The following is a 17,644-nucleotide window of genomic DNA, read 5'->3' on the forward strand; positions in this document are numbered from 1 at the left end:
CTAGTTTTTAGCAGGCTACTCTATTTCTAAGAGACACAGAACTGATAACACCGGCAACCTCTTTCAAAAAGATCTGATTTTAAATTGGAAATTGGCAGGTGGCTAAATGTTATCAACTACTGATCAATTGGATTTCTCATCCTATTATATATTCAAAAAGCAATGAAAACCAGTTTCTTTCTATCACTTGTGTTTTGGCATCAGACTGACCCTTGCCCTGCAGTTTAAAAGTGACATGAACACTTTTTTCACACAACAGCAGGGTGCAAATTCAAGTTCCCACATACTGTGGAATTATGTGAGAAATAAATATCAAAAGATATTGGAAAATAACCCACATATTTTCAAGTACAATGTGACCGTCACCAAGAAAGACCTTAGACGTGGTCATCAAAAGCCTCAAGAAGGTAAAAAGACTGAAAAAACACAGAGGGTTATTGCAGAGAAGAAAGCATCTGCACCCAGCTATTATGTGAAAACTGGATAAATCTTAGTTACACTGAACTAGTGCACAGTGCTTTTTGGGTAGACTATATCCTTCTACTTTTCTATCTATTCATTCTATTAATTTTTAAGAGTTTGCTATTTTGAGAAACTCTAACTAAAAACTATCTTATCTACTTAAAAATTGTAATATGTATTAGAACTATATGTAACTCTGTTCTGTATTTTCCAAGTCCCCTGTATATGTGTTATCATACTTTTCATAATTTAAAAAATAAAAAAAAATTTTTTTAAAGTGACATTAACACAATTAATGCAACTGACATCACTACTGCTAACACAATGTGTTCCCTCTGGTTTTAGATTTTTCTGAATCTCAAGGGCCTGTTCCTGTTATATTTTCATTTAAGACACAGCTTCTCTGCCTCTCTCAGAAATATTTAAACAGCTACTCTGCTGTAACCAATAAAGACAATGTAAGTCGGTATAAAGCATTCTGCCAAAGCAGGAAAAGAGAGTTAATGTTGACTATCAGATTTCCTAACATGATGCTTTTGTGCATCTATTTAGAATGGTGTGGGAAACAAGCTGTTAAATTTTGCAACTGTTAAGTCAACATGGAATACAAAGTATCTAAACCCCCATGTATAAGTAATATCTGAAAATATTTCAAAGACTGGTCATATTTTGCCATTATCATCTTAGAAGAACCCAACTATAATTGGGCAGAGAATTCCAGTTGAGAAAAACAGTTTTTAAGTTACTGAAAAAAATGTACTAAAACTGCATCATGATGCAGCAAACACTGATCCTATGAAAATTGGTGACACTCAATGTGGAGTAACACAAGAATTCTGTTATCTTTGGATGTACAGACTGAGCAATGAAGAATTGCATATTTCAAATATTACACTTTTCTAAGACCAGCTGAAATTTTTTCATGGCTAACAATATCATTTAACTCAATATATTGCAAATTTTAAATTACTTACAGTGCATTTAAAAACTATAGGATAAAGTTGTGACTCAACATTGTATAAAAATCCAAATTCATAATATGAATATTAACCAAATACTTCAAAGATACATGCATAGAACTGTAGTGATTTTTGTTCAATGCATACCTGATGATGGATGGACGAAGCCTCAGACCTTGATCTTAGCCAGTCCCATTGACTCTTCGTGGAAGAGAGTGGAATCCAGTCCTTCCCATTTTGGCCAACCTATGAAACAAAAAATAAGCATGGACTACACTCTAAACGGAACCAGTCCGTAAGTGATGGAAAATACGAGATCAGAGAATGGCGATTTCATGACACATGCTTTCATTCAGTATTCGGCTGTAGAGTCATGCATTAATTTTTACCAGTTGCAAATCTTTATTAGTTCTGAGCACATTTACATGACCAAATTAAGGCAGAAACGAAAAGTAAGACAGTATTACCTAGATAAATGGCATCTTGTGATGCTGAATGACCCCACACTTTTCCCCAAATTCAATTTTTTAATCCTAACTCGCCTATTCAGAGAAATGCCTGTTAGGGTGACTGTAAACCAAATGGATCAAATTTTCATGAAGCTAAACACTACTCAACAACAGACAAGCTCGGTTCTCTCCTGGGGACAGTGCACCAGCAGCCTGCGCTCAGAACAACAGCGGGCTCCCTGAGGAGAGCACCTCCCAAGCTCACACTGCCCATGCTTGTGCAACATGGCCTTCTCTAAGCTGCATGTGTGTTACCTGCAATAGCCCCCACTGTATTTCCCAGGATGCTGCAAGCGCTGCTTGCTGACATGTGGCAATAACCTTGCACTCCTTAGATTTCAAAAGCATGCAAGGGAAGTTAAATATAGGTTTCCTACAGGAGAAGGGGTGTTTTAAGAGACTGATGTTGAAAAATCTTAAAATATCTTAAAAATGCCTATTAGTAGCAAGATCCTTAGTAGACTAAGAACATGTATTAAAAAAAAATCTGCTAATAATTCCTGATTGTACAAGTAAATGTGAAAAGAACAAATAGCAGAAATGGTCAAAGAGAAGGGAAAAAAAAAAAGTAGAGAGTACAGGGCACACAGAAATAAGTAAATCCTAAATGGTTCAAAGATAACAACTCAAAAATCATGATTATGAGAATCTGAGGAGAATATAAATCAAATACTTGAAACAAAATAAGCTTCTCCAATGACAGGTTAAATGACAATAATTTTACTTAACATTCTAAGTGAAGTGAAGTGAAGTGTAGTGAAAGTCACTCAGTTGTGCCCAACTCTTGCGACCCCACTGACTGTAGCCAGCCAGGTTCCTCTGCCCAAGGGATTCTTCAGGCAAGAATACTGGAGTGGGTTGCCATTTCCTTCTCCAGGGGATCTTCCCAACCCAGGAATTGAACCTGAGTCTCCTGCATTGCAGGTAGATTCTTTACTGACTGAGCTATGAGGGAAGCCCTAACATTCTAAACACACATCTAATTAATTTCCTCTGAAATCAAATTTTCACATACTTTTAAGAATTTGATGATCTGTAGATACAATATTTAATAGAGGGCATTCAAGCATCAATACAAAAATACTATAGGTATATGTGAAAGCAGTATTCTTATAGTTGAAAAGACAAGGGAAAACAAAAATTTAGACTAATAAAGGATGCTCAACAAAGTCAAAGCAAAGGCTCCATTTTCTGGTAAAGCACAGAACATGCATAAATAGAAGAACTGAATTCTGCACCTCAAAATTGCAAAATAATAAACTTGGTGAATACTTACTTGCCCTGGGCACATACTGGGTTTTTGGTAGGGTAATTAAGAGTATGAAAGCCTGTGTTGCACGTTATGCTAATTCAATAATATAAATGTCTTACACAGTGGAGGGTGTTTTCATCTCTATGACCTCCCTGGAACTCAATGGGTCTGAGAAGCAGATGCTTTTATCACTATGTCCATTTTAAAGTGAGAGGCCCAGAGAAGCTGAACATCTTGACAGCATAAATGTGGTCAAGAAGGGGCCAGTGTCCTATGTCGGTCTTATTCTACTGCTTTGTAGAAGGGCAAGCTGGCAAACCAATGTGCAAGTGGATAAATCCTGTCATTACACTTAAAAGGCATGAAGGAATAGGGGACAGTCCTCTTTTTTCTATCAGAACTGCCAATATGACCCCCAAACAGACACACCTTTAAGATTTAAAATGCTTGTTTTAATTAATGACAGTTTGTAAAGTAAATTTATGGTAATTTAAATAGCAGTTAAAGTAACAAGTAGCATATCTGTCTCAGTGGATAGCGATTTATAGGTAGAAACAAAAATCTAAAACCAAAGTAGACTAGTGAACAACAAATTTAATTTTTTTCCTTTTTCCCCCAACCAATATAAATTTTACTGCATCTCAAATACATCCATAAAATTTTTATTTATGCTTACTGTTCAATGGCATTTCTAATAAAGAAAAAATCCTTTAGAATCAAAATAATTCAGTACAGGTTAAAATTACATCTATTTTGATTTGAAATGTTACAACAGTCTACAAATCACTCCACTTACATATTTTACAGCCTGAAATAAAATAACAGACATCATTTTCATTCATTTTATCACAAAACATAATTCCAAAGTCATGGTTAATTTCCCTGAATTCAGCCTAATTATTTTGAGTTCTTATGAGTGACTAATTATTTCCTCAAACAAAGGAAACCAGAAGCTGTTTATAGTTTATAACTATTTGGCTTGGCATAATAAACATAAATATATAGTTTCCATTCATGGATTCCTAACTAAAATGTCAACTAAAATTACGTGTGTATTCTCTTTTATACTGTTAACAAAGTCTTAAAGAAGCATTATGACTCCTCTGGAAATTCTGCAATGAAATTCGCACTCCAGTTTTTCTTTTTTACACATCAAAGATGGGTTACCATGCTTTTCCAAATAATTACAAAGTTCTTTGTCTTGATCTAAAGAATCATGGAGCAAGGTAGAAAACATACATATACCTATTTTAAATTACCCTACGATGAAGTAACACTCTTCAGAATACCTTCCCAGTTTTTGCTGTTACCAGATGTTATTTTTCCTAGGGCGACTTTGCATACACAAAAACAATAATTAAAGGGAATATAGTGTGTGCGTGCACACACACAGGTTTATTATCTCCCTGCGTTTTATATTGTGAAATGGTGACTCATGCAGAAAAATAACAAGCGAAATGAATCATACATCAGAGGGTCTACTAAAATGAATTCCTATGAGGATACTGACAAAAGAAAAAGCTTGAATTAAAACTATTTCTGTACTTTGTACTTTAAGTTTCACAGTTCTGATAGTCGTTTCTCTGAGAGCTGTGAATTTTGACAACACTTACCTGCATCGATAACTCTTTCATATTTAAGCTAGAAGTCAAGGATGTACTTTGCTAATTAAGGGCAAAAGCCATCGTAATCAAAGTTTCAGTCTCCTTTATGCTAGTCATAAAACACCATTAGTAAACAATTAAGAAAATGTCAACATTTGCTTAAAACATGTTTTTCATGTATTAGTAAACAGGTGGGTTGGAAAAGGAAATTTACTAGTAATAATACTTTATATGTATAAAACACGATAAAGCTTTGAATAATGTGGAAGAAATTACTAACATGATAACATAATTGAAGTCAATTCTGAGGGGCAACAGCATACTTAGAACACTTCTTTGATATGGTATGATAATGTGCAAACTTTTACAGCATTTGGTTTTTGCAGGTCTGTAAAATCCCTTATTAAGAATAATAACTTATCTTCTAAGTATAAAAACCTAAAAAACAGAAGTAAAAATAGACTGTAGGCAGCATTGGGGCAGGAGCTGTATTAGTTATATTCACTGTTGTTTCCCATAAAAGGAAGTAAAATTTTTGTTGAGTGAATGAAAATAATTAAAGCAAGACAAGTGCTTTCCAGCAAGGAAGTGAACTTACAGGCTCAATCCCCAGAGTAGACACAGGACAGAATGCATGTATCTAAGATCAAGTAAAAAATAATACAGTGTAGATATAATTTGGTCCAATAAACTAAACTTAAGCCACTAGAAAGGGACTTTCTAAACAGCTATTTGTAAGGCCTTAGATTAAAACAACAGTGAAGAGAAGTGAAAGTTGTTCAGTTGTGTCCGACTCTTTGCAACCCCATGGACTACACAGTCCATGGAATTCTCCAAGCCAGAATACTGGAGTGGGTAGCCTTTCCCTTCTCCAGGGGATCTTCCCAACCCAGGGACTGAACCCAGTAACTGCAGTTAAAACCTGTCTGAAATACTCATTTTGTTTCATAGAACAAGCATTCTCTGACTGACTTTACTGTTAAGGAAGGAGTCAATCAGTATGACTGTATAAAATCAGTTTGGTCCCCATTCATTCCTAAAGCAAATTTTTAAAGTGAAGACATGCCTGGAGCCTGCGTCCGTGCCTGGCATGGAGCAGGAAGGATGGCTAGATGGTTAGGTGGTTAGAGAATCTGCGATGCCACAGGACAGGATGGAGCAGGGCACATGCCCAGAAGCAGGAGACACAGCAGCGAGCAGGGCTGCGCCTGACCTGGCCCGCCAAGTTGTAACCAGGTACCCAAATGTCTCATTTTACACCTGGAATACTGATAATCACAGAACTAATCTTCCTATCTTTGATGTCATTAATGAAAATCAGTCAACTATGAGGACGCCTTTTTGGAATTGCTTTATGTGGTATTTTCAACTTTTGAGCAATTCATTAAAAAGCAGTTCTAGGACAGCCCTTCTGAAATTTACCACGCGACGTAGCCCTACAGTATTTTGAAAGACTTTAACATTTAATAGACAAATACTGAAAGCCAACAGAGAAGTGAAAGGAATTACAGACCTATTTGTGTTTAAGAACCAAGAGGAAAAAGTCAACGAATTCCAAAGTGGCATCAACAAACTCGATGTCAGTTCTCTCATCTGCACAGTGAGGATGTTCCTTTTGGGGCCACCTTGAACTTAGGTGTGGGCTGTTTATTTCATTTTCTAGAGTCCCCAGAAGAAAGAATAGATAGCTGGATGAATAAAACAAACTTATCCAAATAAATTTTATCTTTCAATTAAGAAATGTCTTCCTTGGTTAATTTATTTGTTTGTGTGTATGTGTGCTTAGTTGCTCAGTCGTGTGTGACTCTTTGTGACCACTATGGACTGTAGCCCACCAGGCTCCTCTATCCATTGGATTTCCCAGGCAAGAATACTGGAGTGGGTGGTCATTCCCTCCTCCAGGGGAATCTTCCCCACTCAGGGATTGAACTTGGGTCTCCTGCACTGCAGGCAGACTCTTTACCATTTGGCCACCAGGGAAGCCCTTTTTTTAAATGGTGTATATTCATATCAAAATTTAAAAAAAAACAACTAGAAACTACAGATGGGTGCTATATTAGAGCATTTTTACTTTCTTCACCTAGACAATTAGTATTTGCAAACAGGAAATGAGCACAGAATGATGCAAAAGAGAAGCAAAGATGCCAGAGAAAGAGTGAGAGAGCAAAAGATCTCAAGTACACCTGAATACAAAGTTAAGATTGCTTAATCACAATTTTATTTCTAAAGGTTTTCTTTTCTTTCTTTTTTTGCATAAAGCATTCCCAAAATACTGGTGCTCAGGCTAGGATTATAAAGCAGGCGTCACAGGTCAGCCCAATCTGAAAACTGCACGTGTCTCAAACTGGGATGACTTGTTTCTTTGTTTTTCTTACCATTGACCCCTTAAATTCCTAGGGCAACAAGAAAAATGCTGGACATTAACTATAAAAATATTCACACTGAAGGACCCCGAACATTTGGAGGGCTGCCTCTGTGCACAGATGGTTAACAGCCTAGTGCTATTAAAATGACAAATACAGCATCACCCAGGCTTCGAGTCTGACCTCCCCAAGCACGCACACTGAATCTGTCTATCTGTTCAGCAAGAGTACACATTAAAACAAAAGGGGTAAGGAAAGAGAGTTTCACTAAGTTACAAAAGCTCATGCAGAGAATTAGTCGTAAGCCATCTCAAAGTCGGGTGCACTGCGGATGTCGGCTTATGCTGCGGTACACGGTAAGGCACAGATGTTGTGAAGTGTGACCAGACAGCGAAAACACAAAGGAACCCACACCTGGGAAGCTTCCACCTGTGCCCTCCCCTTGTCCTCCCTGTGTCCGTGTGGCTGTCTGGGGGCAAAACCACTTTGAATGATTCCTACCAAGTTGAAGGTGAATGGGATTTGTTCCAGGCAAGCCTGTTAAGCCAGGGGCGGCTGCTGTCCCCGCCGCCAGAGGACCCTGGCCCTCCCCTAGCTGTCACGATTAGAAGAGACCTGATATTTCGATTCCTTGACCAGTTTTACTTGAGATGGAGTGAACTTTTTTCAGAATGAAGCTTTTCAGAACTCTATGTCTCTGAGATTCTTATGTCTAACACGGAGGGTCAAGTCGTTGTTCAAGTGACCTGTCTCTCCCCCGGGAATATAAATTCATCTGCAGGGAGAGACCACAGGTCACCCCTTCCACGTCCCTGGCACAATGCCAGATGCTGGATGAACATGCACGGACCACACTTGAGTCCTTTTAAGGAATTTCAGGAATCAAAGCAAGCAGGTGAACATGTTGTGGGGCTCCTGAAATTTCAAGTGAGTTTCAAAGCAAGCTGAGAAGACAAGCCCCACAGGAGGAAGATGTTAGTTCCGGCGCTGGGGTGGAGACCTAGTGAGCATTTCAGCCGCTGGGAAGCCGTGGGTGTGGAAAGCTGTGGAGATGTGGGCACATCCCCTCGAGGCCCGCAGGTGACCCAACGGGCAGGAAGGTGCCCCTGGGGAGCACTTGGCCTGGAGTTCTGGAACATTTCTGCTGCTGAATGTTCAGCTCCATAGCTCTGTGAGCACATGCAACCAGTCTCCACTGTGATTTACTGTTGGGAAATGAATGTTTTATGGGAAAGAAAGAGGAACCAAGTAAAATTCAAAACTCTTAACAGAGGATGTTCTTCATTTGATCTTCAGTGAGGGGATGACGCTGAAAATGTCAGAGGTAATTTTTGACTAGTTACAGATTAAAAGAAATAAGAAGGGAGAGAATCTGTGCGAACCGAGTTGGCTAAGTAAAAGAAATGAAAAAAATTTTCTTTTTCTAATTGCTCCAAAACAGCTTCATTCAAAGCAAGTGTAAAAGTTACAATGAAATAGAAAGAGGGGAAAAAAAAAAATCCATAACCCGTAACACTAGAAAACCAGTAACATCTTTACATATAACTAAAAATATTTATAACATAGGAACAACTGTAAGTTTATTCTGACTTGATTTTTGTGCTGAGATTGGGACATTTCAGCCAGATCAGTTTGTGGGCCTTTCATCTGATCAGAGCTCCTTCCCCGTGAACTGTGAGACCCTGTCTGGCCCTCGGCCTCTGGCAGTGTCCCCCTTTCCCAGGCATGGCCTGCCTGCTGTTGGTGGAGTTCAGGTGACTCGAGCCCATCATCCTCTGGCACTTGGCATGGCCATCTGTGTCCTTCCCATCCCAGGGCTGAGGGTCCAGGCCCCTAAACCTCCATCCTGTATTCAAGTCTTGCTGACAGACTTACCTGGTACCAAATCCACATGTGCCTGGATTTCCAAGTATGGCTATACTGTGATCTGAGCCACTGAGCTGCCCCTACAGGCTGCAGACTAGCAGCCTGACTGTGTCCTCGTTCCAAGGTCAGCGAACTGCTGCTGTTCCACTGGGATCCTTATTCTAGCATCTGCCGCATCCCATCTGACAGGGTCAGCCCTCTCCCCACCTGCTCGGAGGTACCCAGACCCTTCCTAGTGGACAGAAAGAGATACAGTGGAAACTCTGGGCAAGACTTGGGAGGAGGAAGAGTTTATCTGCGGGCTATTTGGGGAATGTGGACAAATAAGCTTTTACAGCAGCTTTGCGTTTCGTGCACGAGACGGGAAAAATTGCTCGTTGCCAGGATTCCGATCCTTCTGTGAGACCGTAACTATTAACGAGGTCCTGATGAGCACGATACATTCTGATGGACCTTAGAATAATAAGTGGCATGCTTATTATGTGGCAGGCTTTCCAAAGCTTTTAATGTTGTATCTTCTATTATGAAGAAACTGGAATAGGCGATCACTTGGAAAGCCGTGCCATATAATGATTAAAGCCACCTACCGGGGGCTCTGCTCCCAAGTCTAGCAAGGCAACCTTATTAATAGACCGCCACAGAGTGAGGCATTCTGGGTGCCAGATACGGGCAACACACCACCAAGAGGCGACCTAAAAAGAAAAGAAGAGTTAGTCTCAAGTTCCAAAAGTCACACCAGCTTGGCTAATGGCACATGAACCGCAGTGCTGTTCTTATTCATTACCACTTATTCATATCTTGATACTTTAGTGGGAAATCTAGCTCAGAATCTGTTAGGAACAAATGTGAATCAAAGAAAAATATTTACAGTACATGGAAAAATGAAAAGCAAACCAATCAATATGCCTAGACTCATGCACTTTCCCCTTGAACCACCATGAAATTATCTAGGTTGTTCATGTTTTTAATTCAGTAAAAGAGTCCAAGTGTACTGACTGCTGTTTCTCAGAATTGCTGCTTATTTTCTTCATTGACATTCTAAACACATGCACTATTTTTGCTGTAACACGGTTTTGAGAAAAACCTTTAGGGGTGTGTATTTTGTTCCGAACAACAGGTGAGGGAGAAATCCTGATGGATGAGTGTTTCCTCGTGGGCTCTGTGTTCTCAGGGGGGTGGGTTGAGGACGGTGTGCAAACCTAGAGCACCCCTGAAGTGGAGGTGGAACAAGGACAACTGGCACCCAGCCCCTGAGCTGGTCTTCAGATAAGGCTGTCACTGGTTTTAAGGTGAATTCGCAGGTGGTGAGTTCATTGTTAACAAAAAGAAAACCCCAGATGAACTCTGAAGCCTCTACTGTGAATCTTGTCCTCAGCTTCGTTATACAGGTGATGGAGATCTACGTCTGTGGTGCTGACTACCAGGGAAAGAGGCACCACGAGCTCCATGCAGAAACCATCTGCTTCACTCTGCTGGTCCAGGGGTCAGTGCGCAACCATACGTAAGGTGGTATTAGCATGACAGATCGACGGCAGAGACATTATATGGTGTAAACTAGGAACACAGAGGGTCAGAAAAGGAGAAGACTACTACAGGCTTATGCTTGAAGAATGTACAATAAAGAAGAAGAAAACGGGTTTGGGGAGCACGCCGGTAAGCCAGGACTCGGGTCACCAGTGCAGGTTACGTGCAGGCCAAGGTGACCCCTGGCTGGAGTGGGGTGTAGTCATGGACATCATAAGGGTTCAGATGAGAAAAGTGCAGTGACGTCCGAGGCTGGGGGCTCTTACACCCATGTACTGTGACGAGAATCAAGTGTGAGACAGGTAAGGGGTTCACAGCCCTGAGAACAAGTACCGGGGAGATGGGCTGGATGCGGGGAGCAAAGGCGGTGGGGGGAGGACAAGGGGCAGGGAGTGCTTGTCCCATGGGCTGCGAAGGACTGAGCTGGATGGGCACAGAGCTGAAAACCAGCAAGAAGAAGCCTTTCCAGAGAGAGGCCACCCCTGTGCCCGACAGCATCAACACAGGAGGTGAATGGAAGGTGGATAGACAACCTCCTGACACAATGATAGGATGACACCAGGCCATCTGTGGTGGGTGGGGGCGATCAGGCAGAGCTTTGAGAAGGAAAAGGTGGCAAAACCCACAAAAAGACAGGACTGCTAAGAGTTCCAGAACCACCCTGTACACCTGTGCAGAGTTCACCACTTAGGAATGACAGCATCAAGCTTCAGCAAGAAAGAAGGTGAGCCAGGAAGTGAGGAGACTGGGGCCAGGAACGGGCTCCCCTCAATCTGGGTGCCAGTGGAGGGACAGGAAGTGACCTCCGGAGAAGAGAGACTTCCTTTCAGAGCTTTGTACTGGAAGAGGAGAAAAATGGTAGGGTGGTGGCTGGTGGCAGTCAGGTGCCTGGCAAGAGAGACAGGAGCGGGCTGAGGTGCTGAGGATAGGGAGGCAGGAGGGCAGGGACAGAAGACAAGGCAAAACCGTGCCCGAGAAAACAGAGAGGCTTTCATCTAAGGTGATTACAGATGTGGGAGAGACTTACACTCGTCCTGTAGATTGTTTGGTAAAAGGGGTAAGGGGTGTGAGGAGCTGCCTTAACTTGGTTACTGTCAGCAGAGCCAAGCAGGAGGGTGGTGTGGGTGGCTAGGATGGGGGAGGAGTAGGGTGCCTGGCCTGGGGACAGTGGCCAAGGTTAGAGTGATGCTGTGGTAGACAAGAAGGGGGTGTCTAGAGGCATCCCTGAGGCTTTTATATTAACACACAAAACCTGCCATAAAAATTAAAAATTTCTTAAATAAGACACAAGGACATGACGGACAGCACAGGGAATATAACCAATATTTTATAATAATCTGAAATGGATTATAATCTGTAAAAATATTGAATCATAAATTGTATTCCTTAACAACATTTTAAATCAACTATACTTCAAAAAAGAATTTAAAGATCTATTTAAAAAATTAAGTTTCTTAGCTATTGCTGTTGGGAGTGTAAATTATTGAAGCTTTTCTGGAATATGTTGTAGAAATAGGTACTCAAAGCCTTTTAAGTGTCCATGTATGCTGATCTGATAAACAATTTCTAAAAATGTAAGGAGAAAAATCAAGAAATAAAGATTTACGTATAAGCACGTTCGAAGCATATTTTAAGAAAGTTTAAAAAAAGAATAAATTGATAATGTCTAATAAAAGGGGTGAAGTAGGATATGTCTATGCAATAAAACAGTCAGCCATTAAAAACCTGGCATTTAAAAACAACGAATCACATGATTAAGCACCAATATAATGTTAAGAATTTTTAAAAGCAGGACACAGAATACACTATGATTCCTATTTTCTAAAGTACACACTTAGAACTACTCCTCCCCACTCACCTCACAATACCCTTAAATGTCCCTTGCTAAGTTATTTTAAAAAATTAGCCAAGATAGACTTTTTATTCTTCTGTATTTTACAAATGTCTTACTTTTACAATTATAAAAAAATCATTTTACCTCCCCACCAAAAAAAGCTTTTTCAAATAATGATGCTGGGAAAAAAAAGAACTTGTATCGTTACCTCATTCCATATACAAGTAGATCATGGACACAAACGTAAAACCTAAACCCATGAAAATTCTGTGAGGAAACAGGATAAAGATTTTGTGACATTCAGTAAGTCAAAAATTCTTTGGCTACAACACTAAAAGCACAACCCATTAAGCAACAAATTTATCAATTACACTCCATCAAACTTTAAAACTGCTCTTCCAAAAGACAACGTGAAGAGAATGGGAAAAGACAAGCCACCGGAAGACTGGAAGAACTCTGCAAAGAAGGTATGCGATAAAGAACCTGTACTTAGGATATACAGAGAACTTCTGAAACTCAACAATAACAAAACCCAATCAAAAACGGGCAATGTTTGAACGGGCATTTCAGCAATGAAGATACATGGATGACAAATAAGCACATTAGAAGATGCACACCACCACTGGATCAGGAGGGAAATGCAAATCACACCACAAGGACGCACTGCTGTCTACGTACTGGGATGACTACAATTAAAAAAAATAACCGACCTCCTGACTGCATCAAGTGCCGGTGGGACTCACACCACTGGCCGGAAGGTAGAAATGTACAATCACTTTTAACAAGTTTGGCAGTTTCTTGAAAAGTTAAATATGTGCCCAACATGTGACACAGCCATTTCATACCTATCTGTGTACCCAAGAGACAAAAAAACACACGTCTGTATGAAAATTTGAAAGTGGATATTCAGAGCAGTCCTGTTTGTCAAACTGAAAAACTAGATAAAACCCAAATGCCCATCAGTGTGTGAAGGGATAAACAAGCTGTAGTAGGTTCAAGTAGTGAACTAATCACCAGCAATGAGAAGGAACAGAGTACTGATACACACAATAACAGGATGAACCACAACATAATCAGGCTGAGTCAAAGAAGTCAGGCAGAAAAATGGGGGCATGCTACATGATTCCATTTATACACCATTCTGGGCAATGCAAGCCCATCTACAATGACAGGAAACAGCTCGGCGGTTACTGGGGACAGGGTGGGATGGGGCAGCGTTCACAAAAGGACATGAGCAAACCCTTGGGAATGGCGGTCATTCTCACTATGTCGTCTGCGCTGCTGGCTTCACGGCTACATCCCTGATGTCACCACCTGGCAAACTGAGCACCTTAAACGCGTGCCATTTACTAGATACCGATTATACTTCAGAGCTGCTGCTATGGCTCAGCTGCTCAGTCGTGACCGACTTTGCAACCCCATGGACTGTAGCCCGCCAGGCTCCTCTGTCCATGGGATTCTCCAGGCAAGAATACTGGAATGGGTTGCCATTTCCTCCTCCAAGGGATCTTCCTGACCCAGGGATGGAACCTATGTCTCTTGTATCTCCTGTATTAGCAGGTAGATTCTTTACCACTACTGCCACCTAAAGCTAATAAAAGAAGGTAAGTTTTCATACTGAGAGAAACTTAAAATTGATGAATCTCAGAAACAAACCATGGTATGAATTTCCTGCAGTCTGCACAAAAAATCCCCTCTACTTTTCTGTGAAATGACAAACTCATCAACTAAATTCTTCATAATGGTTATGGCTCAAAATGACTAAAATCCTTCCTTCCCATTCAGAGAGGGTGAAAGAAAAAAACAAAAAAAGATGAACGGGATCCTGGGTTAACTGTTAGAGTCACATTCAGTCCTTACTAGAAAGGATAAGATGTCCGGGCCGTTCTCAGAGCAACATTCTCAGCTGTCGCCCTTGGAGGAAGCCAGCAAGGTTCACCTGTTTCTTGCATGCTGGCTGGCACATCATACTCAGTGATTTAGAGGCTCCGGGAATACACTCTGCCTGGAACTGAGACCTACACACAATAAATAGTCTGGGGCAGGTTCCATTTATCAAATACCAAAGGAAGCACTCAGTGGAGAGCTGCAATTCAGCCTGGGGACAGATCTTCTAAATATATTAATTAGCAGTACCCTTAAAAAGAAAGAAGTGTCACGCTGACTGGGAGGCCTGCCTTTGATTAATTAAAAAAATAATAAAGTAACAGTTGAGCCAAGACAATCAAAGAATGAGTAGGTTATCAGTCAAACACGGGCAGGTAGGGAGTCAGGAACTGCATGGTGGGTCTGGGTGACTTCACACAATTTGTTTTTTGTAGCCAAGAGAGAAAGACAGGAGGAAGCTCGAGATGGTGGAGGAGTCCTGTACGGGAGCTGGACATCTTAAATTATTCTCCTAATTTAAAATTATCCTAAATGTGGGTGTCTGTATACCATGTTCCTCCCATCCCACTCCCATCCCCAGACACAGTTTTAAATCATTCAACAAACAGCCAACCTCTGTGTGTTCGTGTGGCTTTCTGAAACAGAATTCAGTGGTGATTTTCCTATCAGTTGTTTCAGGTTAGCATGTTTTCTTTTAAAGAAATGCGATCTTCCTTACTTAGAAACTCAGGCCATTGCAGTGTTTGCTGATAGGTGTCAATAATTAACAAAAAGGGGTTTACACCCATCAGTATGAAGCCTGAGGATCCTCTCCCCTGAAGCCCTAGTCAGGACCTGGGGGGCTCCTTCTGCACAGGTGGGAGAGTGCCACCCAGCCCCCCACACTCTGATAAGGACTGAGCGACCAGGTCTGTGTGTTTCCGTCACCATGACCAGTACAGTCTGGCGATCCGTTGTCTTCACGGTGCTCCTATGGAACTCTGACTTGGAGAGGGCCTCAAAACACAGACTATTACCTGGGTTCAGGGCCAAGAGAGTGGGGACCAGAGGCACAGGCCCCAATTTCTGAGAGTCAGAACCCGGTCTGATCCGGCTGAACCCTTTCCTAAGGGCAGGATGGGACCATGCAGGCCTGTGAGCATTACTGTGGGGACATACCTAGATCTCTAGTGGGGTTTCTCAGGGCTCAGGGTCCCAAAGTCCCCTATTCAGTGAGTGACTCAGGAATAAGTGCTGACCCCAAACGGCAGGATGTGTGCTTAAAAAAAAGCGTTCATTTTTTCCCTCCCTCTTTACTGGCACAGTCTCCTATATAGAATCAGAGCTAACAGAATCTCTGAAGGACAGGCAGGGCAGGACTATGTGTGAAGAACTGTTCCGTCACACGTGATGTGAGATGCATATGAAAACTGATACCTGTTGAAACAGCTTACTTTAGATCGTCTCTTCTAACTGTGGGAAAAGATCATAACACACCTGTGAAAACAGTAAGATTACTACAAACCAGAGACAACACCTACTTTATCCAGGTACACACTAAACCCAAATTCCTCACTGTGAATGCTGTGACATGGAAATGCCTTGGTCACACAGCATCTTGAATTTGCGCCCTCCCCACATCCTCCTGAAACTGAAGTGGGCTTGGCAAGGGTTTGTGAACTGAATGTCATCTTGCAGAGCCAGGCTGGTGGAGGGATTAGGGACAGAGGGAAGGAGACAGCATTCCTATATGTCCTCGGCTAAGTCTGACACAATGAAGATGGCTGCACTCTTGGACAGTAACTTCCCACGGTCTCAAACAAACAACGTGTGTTTTCTGAGGTTTCTAAATGATCATATTTGCATTATTCTCACGCTCCTGCTCACCCTTTGCAGAGGAAATGTTTCTAAACATCTTTGCAACTCCACCAGGCTCTTCTGTTTATGGGATTCTCTGGGCTAGAATATTGGAGTGGGTTGCCATTCCCTTCTCCAGGGGATCTTCCCCACCCGGGGACTGAACCCAGGTCTCCTGCATTGCAGGCAGATTCTTTACTGTCTGAGTCACCAGGGAAGCCCTGGTATTTAGATGTAATTTTAACTAAATGCATTTACATTGGGCTGACCTTGTCAAACAGCTCTCTCCAGCAAATGCAGTGTTTGCCAAATTTATCTATAGGCACCTGCCACAATCCTGGACTTGCTTGTTTCGTTGTTGTTGTTGTTGTTGTTGTTGTTTTTCAAAAACTTCACTGGTATTGATGAGTTGGGAGTTTGGGACTAGCAGATACAAACTATTATATATAGGATGGACAAACAACCAGGCCCTACTGCAGAGCACAGGGAACTCAACACTTTATGATAAGACATAATGGAAAAGAACGTGAAAAAGAATATATAGATACATATGTAACAAAATCACTTTGCTGTACAGCAGAAACTAACACAACACTGTATATCAATTATACCTCAATAAAATAAATTTTAAAAATAAGTTATAAAAAACATTACTGGCACTGATTCTATCATTAATGGACTGATGACCCAGAGACCTGAGCATGGATTTCTCCGTGTATTGACCTACGCCACATTAACATGCCTCAAGGCCTTTCTGGATCTAAATATCCTTAACTGTAAAGACAGCACAGTCAGTTCCAGATTAAGTGGGCTAACCAGGACGTAAGGTCAAAGTGGCCACAGAAAATCATGGCGAAGACAAAATGTGTCACAGCAGTGCATTGATGGGTGACTCTTCTGCTTTCTAAACTGAAGCCCACTTAAGACGACAAAAAAGTCAATCCATGCTGGGGGCGAGGGGGAAAGGAGCCTTCGGGGGTGACAAAAGACTTCAGAGAGACTCTTGGGTCTGCCTCCAGTGGGGTCCCTGGCGAGGCCGCAGAGAAAGTGCCCTCAGAGCCGAGATCCTGCCTTTCCTCGTCTGTTTCCACATCCCGGATAACTAGGACGGGGGGAGCACCAAGGAGGTGCTCACATATGTGCTGAAGGCATAGGAGGAGGAAGAGAAGGGGGGCGGGGGGAAGCTGTCCTGTTGGCCATGTGGACCTGTGGAGGGGTACAGCTGCCCACCCTACTTGATTTCCCTTTGTGAGCAATGAGGAACTGGCTGAGCATTTAAATGAAACTCCCTTGGGTTCCCTTGGGGCCCAGCAGTCAGGAGCACCTTGCCAGGGTTCCTGGCTGGGCCCACCCTCACCAGACACCGGGACGCTGCAGTCACTGTGCCACCTGGTGGCCATGCCGAGAACGTTCGTTCTCCTCAACAGAGGAGAGTGGCCCCCACCTCCACAGGACCTGGAAGGTGCTGTCCAAACACACTTCCGGATAAACACACCCGACTACATCTACAACAGATCACTAACTAGTAAGGACCCCCCCCTGGATGGC

The 17,644-nt window shown here is 41.9% G+C and overlaps 1 protein-coding gene across 2 annotated transcripts in view; it reads right to left on the minus strand.

Annotated features, from left to right (window-relative positions):
• The window catches only part of PLAG1 (PLAG1 zinc finger), a 51,341-nt gene that overhangs the window by 10,033 nt on the left and 23,664 nt on the right, over positions 1 to 17,644 (minus strand). For both annotated transcript variants that reach the window (XM_042254231.1, XM_012183720.3), the window contains exon 2: positions 1,569 to 1,667. The gene's annotated coding sequence lies outside the window, so the exon portion shown is untranslated. The remainder of the gene's footprint in view (positions 1 to 1,568; positions 1,668 to 17,644) is intronic.

The sequence above is a fragment of the Ovis aries genome, chromosome 9 (assembly GCF_016772045.2).
Source record: "Ovis aries strain OAR_USU_Benz2616 breed Rambouillet chromosome 9, ARS-UI_Ramb_v3.0, whole genome shotgun sequence".
NCBI lineage: Eukaryota > Metazoa > Chordata > Mammalia > Artiodactyla > Bovidae > Ovis > Ovis aries.